Source organism: Dermacentor andersoni, chromosome 8, assembly GCF_023375885.2.
Source record: "Dermacentor andersoni chromosome 8, qqDerAnde1_hic_scaffold, whole genome shotgun sequence".
Taxonomy (NCBI): domain Eukaryota; kingdom Metazoa; phylum Arthropoda; class Arachnida; order Ixodida; family Ixodidae; genus Dermacentor; species Dermacentor andersoni.
The window spans coordinates 68,282,770-68,296,036 of NC_092821.1; the positions used below are offsets into that span (position 1 = coordinate 68,282,770).

The following is a 13,267-nucleotide window of genomic DNA, read 5'->3' on the forward strand; positions in this document are numbered from 1 at the left end:
GCTGTGACTGGACCAACCACCCGAGCTCCGCTTGGATTACAGGACGACGCTGGACGCCCCACTCGTAGCATGGAAGTACCAGCCACAACGCCTCAAGAAGTAATGGCCCTGACCCATGGTGATCCATTGTGCAAGATCGCAGTCTACAGCAGCCCGTAGCAGCAAAGGAAGTTATAGAGGCAAACGCAGATTCACTTCGAAAAGTTAATATTTCTTGACGGTTGTACCAAAAAAAAGCTTAGCCTGCTCAAAGATGATGAAACAAAGGGCAGAATACATGTTTTCCTTTGTATGGTAGAAGCTGGTCTTGCAAATAATGTCGCCAAACAGAAGCGTGCTAAGGCAGTCACCCCGAGTTTGCACAACAAATACGACAACAATGATCACCTGCATGGATGCATGTAAAAATCTCCTTCAATTTTGTAAAACTTGGCAATGATAAGTATGCTAGATCCAGATACAAGAAAATTTCAAATTAGAACAATTCTGTTTTCAGTGACCAACAGACAGTTGTCAGGCATGCTTGTGCTGATGATGCTGTTTCTCCAAGCTGCTTTACGGAACTGATTCCAGCCAGCATATGAAAGGATAGGACCACTTTAGTGGCTGGAGGAAGCTAGGACACCAGACTGAGCAACTTCAACAATTTAAGCGCATGACACTTATTTTGACACTGTTAATTTATTCCGTTGCAGACTGTTGCAAAGGTTTGTTCCCCGATCTTACAAGGAACTTCAGGTCCTTCACGTAATACCCAAATGTGAAGAAACTGAACGAGTCAGGGTACCCAAAGCAGCGGGCATTACACAAGTGAACAAGGCTATGGGCAATATAAACTAGAGACTCATTTTCATAGATGGACTTGCACTGCAAAACAAATTTGCAGAGCAACTGATCAGCAATGTCAAGATAGTTGTTCATTGACGGTGAGAAAAGAATAGCTATTGCAACATGCAGCAGCAGAAAGTGTTCGTACACGTGGTTTAGCGAAACCTACCTCAAGGCTACAGGACCTGAGTACAGGAGGAAATGCCGCAATTCAGTGGCTTTCCACATCTCAAACGTTTCGAGGGGTCGGAGGTTTTGTGCAAAATCCCTTGATGCCTTTTGAACATGTGCAAATATTCGGATGCTTGCACAACTAAGCGATATGTAATCCGCACAGACAAGGGCCCTTTCAACCAGTATGAAATTAACTTCCTGACGACTCCCAGGCAAACTAAATGCATATAGTTGAGGGGAAAGGATGTGACCACAGGAATGTCAATAATGACAAATAGTGACACACCTTTATGGTGCTCTTTCTGAGCTTGATCTGCAAAAGATCCATCTGAGCGCAATGTCTTGCCAACGCTTTGAAATGTCATAGGTCGAAGGTAAACTCCGTCCTCGCAACATTTGTCACATACGAAATAGCCAGAATACAACTTTGTAGCCTTAGCATAGGCTTTTGCTGGAGCGTCACAAAGTACTACTCTCAGCACAATATTGTAATGCTTGGCTTTGTAAAAAAACATCTGAAATTAGTGTCTTCAACTCTTCAAGGAAGTTCTTCAAGTAGTCAGAGAGATTGTCTGGCTTTCAAGTGCCACAGTGAATTCCTGCAGCAAATACTGGGTCCAACTACTTTATGTATGTAAGATTGAGCTGAACAAGGATGGGCCGAATCTGATTATGGCTACTTTTGTATAGAGGCAGGCCGTCAATGTTTACTGAAAGAAGAAGCTCCTGACTGACCTCTTTTATGGCAGGTCATGCATTCATTGTCTGCTCAATGTCACTGCAAAGGCATAAGTGAGCATATTCCCCGCTGCCTATATTTATAATTGGTACACCTATAGGGGTGGAGAGCAAACCCTTGTGGCTTTTAGGGACATATGCGACATGTGGCTTCAAAATCTGGAGCAGTCAGTGAGCCAACTGCTGTTCCTTCTAATGTGATGCTTGAGAGCCCAAGTTTTCAACTAAGTGGTAATGCCCTCTGGACGGACTTGCGCTGTAGACCGCAATGGAGAAAAGATTAGCTTCTTTGCTTCGGCGGAATCCGACTTCCAATTTTCACCTGAACATTCATACATGCTGCTTCGTGCCACAGCACTAATGCATTCTGCTCACTTGGGAGGTTCTGTTCACAAAATCGTTTTCAAGAATGTATTGCTGTTCAGATGGTGTTGCTGCACTGTTGGCACCTGCACAAGCATCACTTTTCGAGAACACTTGACACTTGCTTTTTTATGAGCCGGAGCCCTCGACGGTGCTTTACCCTGACACCTTTATCCATAGTGCTTCGGATATTTACGTACCCTGTGATTTGTGCTCTTGTGGCGAGCAACTGTATTCTAAATAAGAACGCTCCATTAGAAAATGTTCAGCAATAACGCAAGCTGATTCCATTGCGACTTTCTAAAATAATAAGTTATACTGCTTAATCTTCCAAAGCAACACAACTTGTAGGGAAGGCATTGGAGGGTCTGCATTAAGTTGATGCCCCTTACTTTCGATCACATGCGTATGATTCTAGTACTTAAATTTTTTTTTCATTTTTCCTGCACCTAAATTAAGTCAGGAACCTACCAAGTGACGCTGTATTCAACACTACATCAGGCACTCAGCCACCGCAGTGAGTACACAAAATATATTAAATTAATGTGTAGTCTAGATGGAGACAATAAAGTGTGCACTAAAATAAAGCAACAGATTGTGCCGACCAGATAAGTGCCTGTATAGTAACATTTAACCACGTGCATAATACGCAGAAATAGCATGGCAACTTGTCACGCAAACTAAAGCATACAATACCAGGAAAAGATCTGGGCTAAACTGTCTCGTCATCAGAATTGACAGCTGGGCGAGTCGGCATTAATTCAACTGTGGGTTCAGTGCTCCATGAGTGAGGCAGCAAGTTACTGTACTGCTATCCTAAGCAGCTACTCTGCTCCAAATTCTTAGAGGTACACAAGATTTAACGTATTGCAACTTATGCTTGTCTTCATTACTGTCACTACTATGTGGTGAAATATTATAACAAGAAGATCACTGTAGCTGGCACATGAGAATTGCAGCACTATGTGCACAAATAAATGTACCAAATGGATCTCCCTGGCATTTCAGAGCTACAGTAACAGATATATTTTGTTATTTATTTAGGAATACCTCGCCGGCCTCGTGGGATGCATTGTGTAAAGGGCGTAGTACAAGTGGACTGAACAGGAAAACCTTATTATGATCCTGCAGGACGCGCTTAGGGCGTAGCGGGCGTCTTCCACGTAAGCTTGCTGGACGGCGCTGGTCAGCCAGTAGTGAGCTTCTGAGGGACTTCTCCCACTTGTCCGAGGTAGAGTCGGGAAGAGCGTTTGAGGGCAAAAATATATTACATACGATGTAATTAAGTACAACATCGGCAGAGTTCCTTCATCTTACTATAATAACGAATTTGTTGTCTAACATCAATACCTGCACTTCTCTGGAAAACAATATAGTACAGAACAAAAGACAAAATGATGCAGTAGTAGTAAAGAGAGTAGTAAAGTACAACAAAGTTATGTAATACCAACATATAATAGGATGATAACAATATCGATACTATCACTTCGTTGGAAGAACAAGCACACAGTTATGAATACCACGGTGGCCATGCAGCGTGTCTACTTGTCTAGGTTTGCAAAACAACTGGTGGAAAATATCGTAGACTAGGAGGCAATATGATCCGGAAGATAGTTTCATAAACGATGGTATGTTGAAGCGCAGAGTTGTTAAAGGCATTTGTTGTGCCGTAAATGCGGTCATAGCTAGATTAAGTGTAGTTAGTCTGTGTGATGTGAGGTACGGTTGTTTCAGGCCTGTTGCTGCTAATCGAGAAGAATATATGATTTTATGAAATAGGGATAGCAAAGCAATGTCACGGCCAATGTCCAAGGGTTGCAGCAAAAATTCGTGCTTAACTAATCTTGTACTGGACTGTTTACTCTAGTTATTTGACATAAAACGACATGCTCTATTTTGAACGGTCCCCAACGAATAAATGAGGTATTTTTGAGGAGACCAGACCGAACAAGCGTATTCAAGCTGAGGACGCACCGGAGTTGTAATGACAATTGCTTTATAAGACACGCATTTTAACTCAGTCGGCATGAATAAACACTATTCCGCACGCTGGTATACTCATTGCTAAACTCCACACTTGCCCCCATTTCAGGGCAGTAAATTTCTGTAAACACATTTTTTATGAGTAAAAAATTCCATCAGGAAGATACACAACTCCGCAATCCTTTTAGGTGCAGGAAAACCAGCATGTATTGCACTTCACTTAAACCTATCGAAGGCATTGTCCTTCCACGAAGTTAAAAAGTTCAGCTACTTTTGGCTGGCAGCGTCACTGGGTAACTGTCATTGACCTCTTAGCTCTTACAAGGCGTTGCAGCTAGGGACGCCTTAGTGAGGTTAGAACTGATGAGACTTATCCAGTACTGACTAAAGGCCACGTCCTCTGCTATAGAGGACTCCCAGATAGGAAGCAATACGGGGGTAGGATTCCTAATACATAAAGACATAGCGGGCAACATTGATGAATTCTACAGCATTAATGAGAGGGCAGCAGCAGTCGTGATAAACTTAATAAGAGGTATAGATTAAAGGTCGCAAAAGGCTACGCTCCAACCTCCAGTCATGATGATGAAGTAGATCAGTTTTATGAAGATATGGAATTAGCCATGAGAAAAGTGCAAACTAAGTATACTGTAGTAAAGGGCGACTTCAATGCAAAAGTGGGCGGAAAGCAGGCTGGCGAACAAGGAATTGGAAACTACGGCGTCGATTCTACAAACACCACAGGAGAGATATTGGTAGAATTTGCGGAAACGAAAAAGCTGCGAATAATGAACATCTTCAGAAAGCGTAGCAACAAAAAGTGGACTTGGAAAAGCCCTAATGGTGAAACAAGGAATCAAATTGATTTCATACTTTCTGCCGATCCCACCATAGTGCAGGATGTAGAAGTGTTACGTAGGGTAAAGTGCAGTGATCATAGGTTAGTGAGGTCCAGGATTCACCTCAATTTCGAAAGAGAAAGAGTAAAACTGGTCAAGAAGAAGCATGCCAACCTAGACGCAGTAAGGGTAAAGGCCGACCAATTCAGGCTGGTACTTGCAAACAAATATGAAGCCTTAGTACAGCGAGATGAAGCTAACACAGAGAGAATGAATCAAACCGTAACTAGACTGGCTTCATAAGCAGCAATTGAAGTACGAGGTAACGCACCAAGGCAACCAGTAGGGAAGTCCTCCCAACCAACGAAGGACCTAATAAAGAAAATACAAATAATGAAACTGTCCAACTAAAGACATCAGATACAATTTACGGAATTGTCAAAACTGATCAACAAGGCGAAAATAAAGGATATTCGGAACTCTAACGTAAGAAAGACTGAGGAAGCAGTAAAAAACGGACGCAGCATGGGATCAGTGAGAAGAAAACTTGGCTTAGGACAAGCCAAGATGTATGCGCTGAAAGATAAGCAGGGTAATATAATCAGCAATTTCGAAGATATAGTAAAAGCAGCGGAAAAATTCTATACCAACATGCACACTACCCAGAGCAGCCAGGATACATCCAATGGAAGTAGTATTGAGCAGGTTACAAAGCTTCTATACCTAGCCATGAAGTTAGAAAGGCCTTGCAAGACATGAAATGGGGAAAATCGGCAGGAGAAGATGGACTACCAGTCGATTTATTCAAAGATGGAGGAGACATCATGCTTGTCTCACGACTTCAAGGGTCCCAGAGAACTGGAAGAATGCCAACATTACACTAATCTGCAAAAAGGGAGGCGTTATAGAATTGAAAAATTATAGGCCCATTAGCTAACTTCCAGTATTGCGTAAAATATTCACCAAGATAATTTCCAATACTATAAGGGCAACACTTGACTTCAGTAAAATAAAGAAACAGGCGGGCTTCAGGAAGGGATAGAATGCAATGTATCACATCCATGTAATCAATCAGGTAATCTAGAAATCTTCAGAGTACAATCAGCCTCTCTATATGTCTTCGAGTGACTACGAAAAGGCATTTGATTCAGTAGAGATACCAGCAGTCATAGAGGCATTGCGTAATCAAGAAGTACAGGAAGCTTACGTAGATGTATTGAAAAATACCTGCAAAGATTTCACAGCTACCTGAATTCTCCACAAGAAAAAAGATACCTACAAAGAAAGGGGTCAGACAAGGAGACACAATGTCTCCAATGCTATTCACTGCATGCTTGGAAGATGTAGTTAAGCTATTAAATTGAGACGGCTTAGGAGTAAGGATCAGCGGTGAATATCTCAGCAACCTTCGGTTTGGAGATGACGTTGTCCTGTTCTGTAGCAGTGGGTCTGCGAAGCAATGTGTTTACCTAGGTGAACTACTCGCAGGGATCCCGATTATAAGAAGGAAGTTTACAGAGGAATAAAACTGGGCTGTAACGCATACGGCAGACACTATCAGATCCTCACTGGAGGCTAACCATCATTACTAGAAAGAAATGTGTACAATCAGTGCATGCTACCGGTTCTGACATATGGGGCAGAAACTGGAAGACTGACAAGGATGCTCGAAAACAAGGACTGCGCAAAGAGCGATGGAACGAAAAATGATAGGCGCAACGTTAAGAGACAGGAAGAGAGCTGTGTGGATCAGAGAGCAAACGGGGATAGCAAATATTCAAACTGACATTAAGAGAAATGGAGCAGTGGAGGACGGCAGAAGACTAGGTGGGGTGATGAAATGAAGAAATTCGCAGGCGGAAGTTGGAATCGGTTGGCGCAGGACAGGGGTAATTCCAGATCGCAGGGAGAGGCCTTCGTCCTCCAGTGGACTTAATATAGGCTGATGTTAATGATGATCTAGGCTGAGGATGATAATACACGCACACTGCTGACGTTGCTTCTGTAATGTGGAGTGCTCGAGAAAAAAGATGCTCATTTTGGTCGTGGCATGTAGTGGAGCAACTTTAGCGAGCGATTTTTGACTTTCTAATATTGTTTTAATATTTTGCACAGGTCTAGTGAATATGCATTAGCGAAAATTGGTGGAATATGCAGTGTTTTTTGTACCCAACATATTTTTATTTAATGTAAAGAGGGAGTCATCTGCTTACTCTATGAGTGAGCTGCTCTGGCACTATGCAATGCCCATAGAAATTTAACAACCGAGGTACAATTTCCGTACACCACAGTACTTCGTCAGAGGTAGTCCTCTCCACATGTTTTAAGGCTGCTACACTTACGGCATTTGTCCATATTACGAAGTTACACCACTTCATACCTGTGACATCCATCATGCCTTCTATCTGATAACAACATGCGTGATTTTTTTTTTGCAGTTCCACATTGTCAACAGTTACTTCCAAACAACACTTTGCAGATGTGCCTTTGAAAGAGAATGGGCAGTTCACCTCTAGAAGACGAGTGTCCTTCCCTTCAGAGACAAGTCTGTCGGGAGAGGCAGCAATAAATGGATGCTGGAGATGAACATGCAGTCCACTATACGCAGTAGTTACGTATCTGTCCCTGCATGCCATTATTTCTTCATATGCTTAACAGCATATTCCTCGTGAATCCTGTTATATCGCATGGCTTCGGTGCTGACTTGGCGAGGATACATTACGTCCCTTACGGCACCATCAGGCTTTCTGCACCACGGCAACTTCTTAAACACTGATGTCGTGAGTCGTACAATTCTTGACGCCAGTTCTCATTCTCTGCCTGGCCCATTGTGCCTTCTGAAATGACTGGCCTATCATCGAGGCTCAGGGGGCTGGCAACAGTCCGAGCAGCTGGCAACAGCCCAGGTGTAGGATCATAAACTTTCTTCTTGCTCCTGTTTCTTTCAAAATGAACTTCCGTAAGCGCCACGCTTGGTTCTTGCTTTTTAGCTGAAAAGAGACTAAAAGTGCAAAAACCGTTAAAAAGTAAAAACTATCTCCAGCAACTGCTATATTACCAAGATATAGTGTTTGACTGAAGGAGTTAATATTCTTGCTGAAGGTATAGTCAACTAAGATTTCGACTGTACTGTCGTCTCTGCTACAAAATAGGCAAGAACTTCTCTATGGGAAATATGCAGACAGGGTAGATGCAGAGCGCATAACTGACTACAGCAAGGACTTCTATTTAAATTAATTTAGTCAGAAATGCATGCGTTTCAAAGACAGGCAAGAGGAACGTAACCCGGTAGCGTACAGCGTTTTTCTTACCTTGAGGGGGCACAATCCATGCACAGGGGACCACCGCGCATGTTGCGTCTCCATGTGGTGCCAGGTTGCTCCCTGTGAGCAGCAGACCAACAACGTGCTGGCAGCTTCCAGTGACGCTGCAAAAATTACGATAACAATGTATATTATTAGTTCTGATCTGCAAGGCATTCAATGTAGAGCAACAGCTGGGCGACGTGCATCAGACAGCCTGGACACGTTTTGCAATAGTGATATTGGGCACAACTTCACCCATTATGATTGACTGTGCTTCACTATGCATGTCGTCACGGCAGTGTTGCGCACAAGGACTATGAGACCTTGCCAAACTTGACTGCAGTAAGAACAAACTACGAGTCTTATGTAAAATACTGCAGTACACAGAGCGATTGAACGCTGGCTTTAAAAAAGGTACCCGATTTTTCGTAAGTGCCGCTGACGGCGCAAATGAGATTAACAAGAATGGCATGCCGCTCTACCTCGGCACCGGCTGGCCGAAAGTTGATGAATCGTATGTGAGGTGCAGGCCGGCAAACACTACGTAGGTGGCACGGCTGTATCCTCGAGGTGCGCGCATCGAACACGCCGAAGTATTAGGTGCACAGCGATTGAAACGCAACATCGGAGAACATAGCTTGCCGGCGATTTATTGCGCTACCGGTGGGTGCCGGGGTCACCAAGCCGACGCATCGGGGCATACGATGAAAGCAAGGCCATTTCTGATGCGTTGTGATAAAAATGAAATGAAATGAGCTATCACCCAGCATTCACCAGCGCCGCGAACAGCGCCTGCAGTCACAGGCTTCGAGTATCCCGTTCCAGTCTGTGCATTGTTCAGCGCGTCCATGTACTGGAAACACAGTAAACTCCAAAGTTTGGCCTAAGGATGACACGGAACGGAGAAATCAGAGAATCAGTACTTATGAACATACTGTAATCCATGATAAACAAAACTTATACTCACCCGGCTGGGAAGAGGCAGTGGCCTCGCCTGTTCTCTTCTCCACGACCACATGCACGATGTAGTAGCCGCCTTTCATTGACGGTAGACATATACTCCGAAGGAGTCTATACGGCGATGTGGAACAGAAGTCATCGAACATGATGATACGCACATAGCCCTCTTCGGTGAATTTCTTTCCTTTCGCAGTTTGTCTTGCGAACCTCGATCCACATACCTCCATGAAAGCACTCAGCTGCTTTTCGTTGGGCATCTTGATCTAGTTTGGTCGTTTGGTCCACGCAACACCAGGCGTCGCAACACCAGGCTACACCGTACTACGCAGCAACAGCGGTCAGCCAATGCAGTACATTTCGTTTCTCGCAGTGTCCGCGTGAGGGCGCCACACAGACATTCAAAAGGCGGATTGATGACCCGCGCTGCATCAGCGACGCTTTTGAAACACGCTCAAGCAAATGAGAACTGTAAAAACTATGAGTAGCTCTGGGAGAGACAAACTTTAATAATATCAACACAAAGCACTCTGCTGGAAGACTATTCACTTTCCTTTGCGTGTCGCACTGAGGCGTTTTCACATATCGTGGCACTCTAGGACAGCTTGCACAAAATTGTAGTTGTGCCTGTCGTAAGCAGCGCGCTCTACTCGCAGGATATGCTGCATTGACTCTCCCGCGACCTCAATCAACAATGCCCAGCGATGCTGTTTCTTGGAGATGCCCAGTGGTGTTCTAGCCTGGTCTCAAGACTAGGAGAGCCTTGAAACCATCCTTCAACTTCGCAAACACTTCTTCGATTGGATTGAAGAATGCGCTGTACAGCGGCAGCCGCTTCACTGAGTATTCATTGGTGGCGAGGACAACCTCCTCAGCACTGCTTCAGCGCCAGGCTCCTGATTATGAACCTTCTTGGACACCTCGTCGAGAAATTCGTTGAATACAGAATGCCATTTGCAGACATGAAAGCCAAAACATTTATAGTTGCGGCCTTTGTGCTGGTTACAAGACGAGTACCTGGGGCACCACGTCACTAATGTACCGCATGACTGCGGTCCACTCATTTTGAAGCCATTGAGCAAACTTGCGGCGCTCGTCAATGACATCAGGAGGGTTACGGTCAACCGGCCTCTGAGTTAGATGTATAGCGATGGCCACCTGGAAGTCGATCAATGGTCCACTTGCTGATATTAGTACCAGGAAACTTCTCTGTTAAGGACTTCCGTATTTGCATAAGCGTAATGGATGGACTCTTTTCTACAATTTCACGCACGGCGTGAAATTCTCGGCAAAGTTTCTTTGACGAGCCACCGCGTTTCTTGGCCGTTTTTCGACCTGTTGCAGCAATAGAGTGCACAGTCTTCTTCTGTTCCCAGAGTTTGGGCCAGGTGCGTCAAGTCGCCATATCATCGGTGCGCATCCATGATGTGGAAACGATCCCTGGCAGAAACGCGAGCGTAGTTGGTCTTCCCTTCATCAGGCATCTTTATTGGTTGTCCAGCTGCTCGTACGTTGTCTTCCTCCATGGTACCAATGTTCAAAATATATAATTTGCATAATAAAAGTTGACGTACGCCACTCACAACGGTCACACTTTGACCGACGCTTGTGATCTGGCTGTCGTCTGCACGGAAGCGTAGCGCCCCTGACAGATGCAAAAGCACGTCGTCTGTTTTAGTTGGAATGGTAGTCTTTCCTCTTGAATGCTAGTTCACAAATTTATCTTTTGTACAAGAAGCTGACATAATTCCAAGATCGAAGCTTTTAGCGTCTTCTTTTTACCCGTTATGTAGAAGTGTCTGATTTACGATGTCCAGACGATCGCGATGACAGCCAACAGACGAGTGCTTTGCTGGTGCCCTGCAAGAAATCGCTTGCGCTATTGACTGATTGAAAACTTTATTATTCCACCAAGCTGGGGTGCCCCCATCTTACCCTACACGTAGGTAGGACGAATCAGTCCCCGTGCGTTGAGGATGGTGAATCTTCACGGCGTTAACGGCCAGGCGGATTGCTCGACGCCAGTCATCTTCGGCCTCGCTCTCAAGCAAGACCTCCCAGGCTTCTCTACTCTCAATCTTTCCCTTGACCCCTGGGGAGTCAGCACACTCCCATATTACAAGGTCTAACGTACCTTTCTCCCAACAAATTTTGCAGAGCGCGTCGTTATAGTCCCTCGTCTGAGTTAAGTAGATCCAATATGGTGATGTATAATTGTTTCCCTGGAGGCGCCGCCAAATGCGAGCGTCCTCCACAGTGAGCGAGACCGATGCGGAGGTAGATTCTTCTTTCGGCTTTGTAATCATCCATGATGTCCCCGTATGTGATGATGTTATCTTGGATCCCTTGAACTGGCTGCTCTAGACTTGCCTGGTGGTAGAGTGCTCAGGCGAGCTCGTGAGCGGCTTCGTTACCTGTGACTTCTTCAAGGGCCGGAACTCAAAGAAAAGTTATGTCCCTTCTAGGAGGGATTTTGAGTAGAATTTGGAGGGCCTCTTCGAAGATTCTCCCTTTGCTAAAATCTCGGACAGCTAATTTGCTGTCGCATAACATCACTCCCGCTTTTGTACCCGCACAAGTAAGCGCTACTGCAACCTCCTGGGCTGTACAGGCGTCCCTGGTGCACGTGGAGCACGCTGTCTTAACGCGCCTGTCGACATCAACCACCTTCGATAACGCAGCCCCGTCTTTGCCGCAAGTGGCGTCCACGTACGCTACTTTATTCACTCGTGTGTTTTTAAGTTTATTTACTAGAGCCTTAGCCCTGCGAGCTCGCCTCTCTTTGTTGTTGGTAGGACGCATATATTTAGGTAGGGGGGCGATTTGGAATAGTTTACGCACGTCCAACGGAATGTGATTCTTGCCAGTCGACGCATTGTATTCATACCCATCCCATGCTTTTTCTCCCTGTCTTGGACTGGCCTAGTCTTTCCAACTGAGACACTCGTACTGCCTCAGCGAGCTCAACTAGCGTGTCGAGGTCGAGTCTGGGAGCCCTAGGGCTCTCTTAACACCCTTCCTAATGATCGCATCTATTTTCTATTTTTGTTTTTGTTTAAACACAAGATACGATGTGCCATACGTTATTGCAATTAAGGCTTGCATGAGTCCTTGCATTCACTGCTCTGGATTTACATGCCCAGATTCCGATTTCCTCCACCTTGGGAACCTCAGTTCCGCTTACGAAAACATTGATGGGTCTGCGGCTCCCAGCGTGTGCCCTTTGATGTTTTGACTCAATGATTAATAGCTCTAATTTCTGTGGCGAGCACGCCAAGCCTCTCCTGGCCGCATACTCTACCATCATATTCACCGCTATCTGTAGTTTAAGTTCGATGGCTGCGTCACTTCCACTGTTAATCCAGATGTTCACATCCGCGTACATGCTAAATCTTATCGATTTAATCTTACCGAGTTCCGCCGGGAGACCCATAATCGCTATGTTAAATAGGAAGAGTGATAGCACCGAACCTTGCGGGGTCGCCTTGCTCTTCAGTGTGATGGGAGGAAACCTTAAATCCAGAAATTTCATATTCGCCTCCCTCTGTGACAGAAAGTCTTCTATGTATGCATATGCCCTATGTCTCACACCTACCTCATAGAGGCCTGCAAAGATAGCATTGTGGCTAACGTTGTCAAATGCCTTAGTGAAGTCGAGACCTAGGATCGCCCTGTTGTCAGTTGAGTCGTATCGGTCTAGAATGTCATGCTTAAGACTGAGCATGACGTCTTGTGTACTGTGCCCTGGCCTCAATCCAACCGTATTATGCGGCCAGAGATCGTTCTCCTCCGTGTACCTGGTCAGTCTCGTTTGAACAACATGCTCCATCAATTTCTCTACACACGCACTGAGGGAGATTGGTCGCATGCTATTCAAGCCGGGTACTTTGCCTGGCTTTGGAATAAAGACTACGTCCGCATGTTTCCACGTCCTTGGGAGTTCTCCCTTCTCCCACACCTGGTTCATGTATTTGGTCAGTGCGATGATAGACTCATTGTCTGGATTCCTGAGAGCTGTATTCGTTATCCAGTCCGGACCGGAAGCCGATCTCTTTCTGAGGTTATTAAGCTCTGCTCTAA

At 45.1% G+C, this 13,267-nt stretch overlaps 1 pseudogene; it reads right to left on the reverse strand.

The window, feature by feature from the left end:
• Nucleotides 1-681: 681 nt before the first annotated feature.
• Nucleotides 682-9,273, reverse strand: LOC140212964 (uncharacterized; annotated as a pseudogene).
• Nucleotides 9,274-13,267: the final 3,994 nt, after the last annotated feature.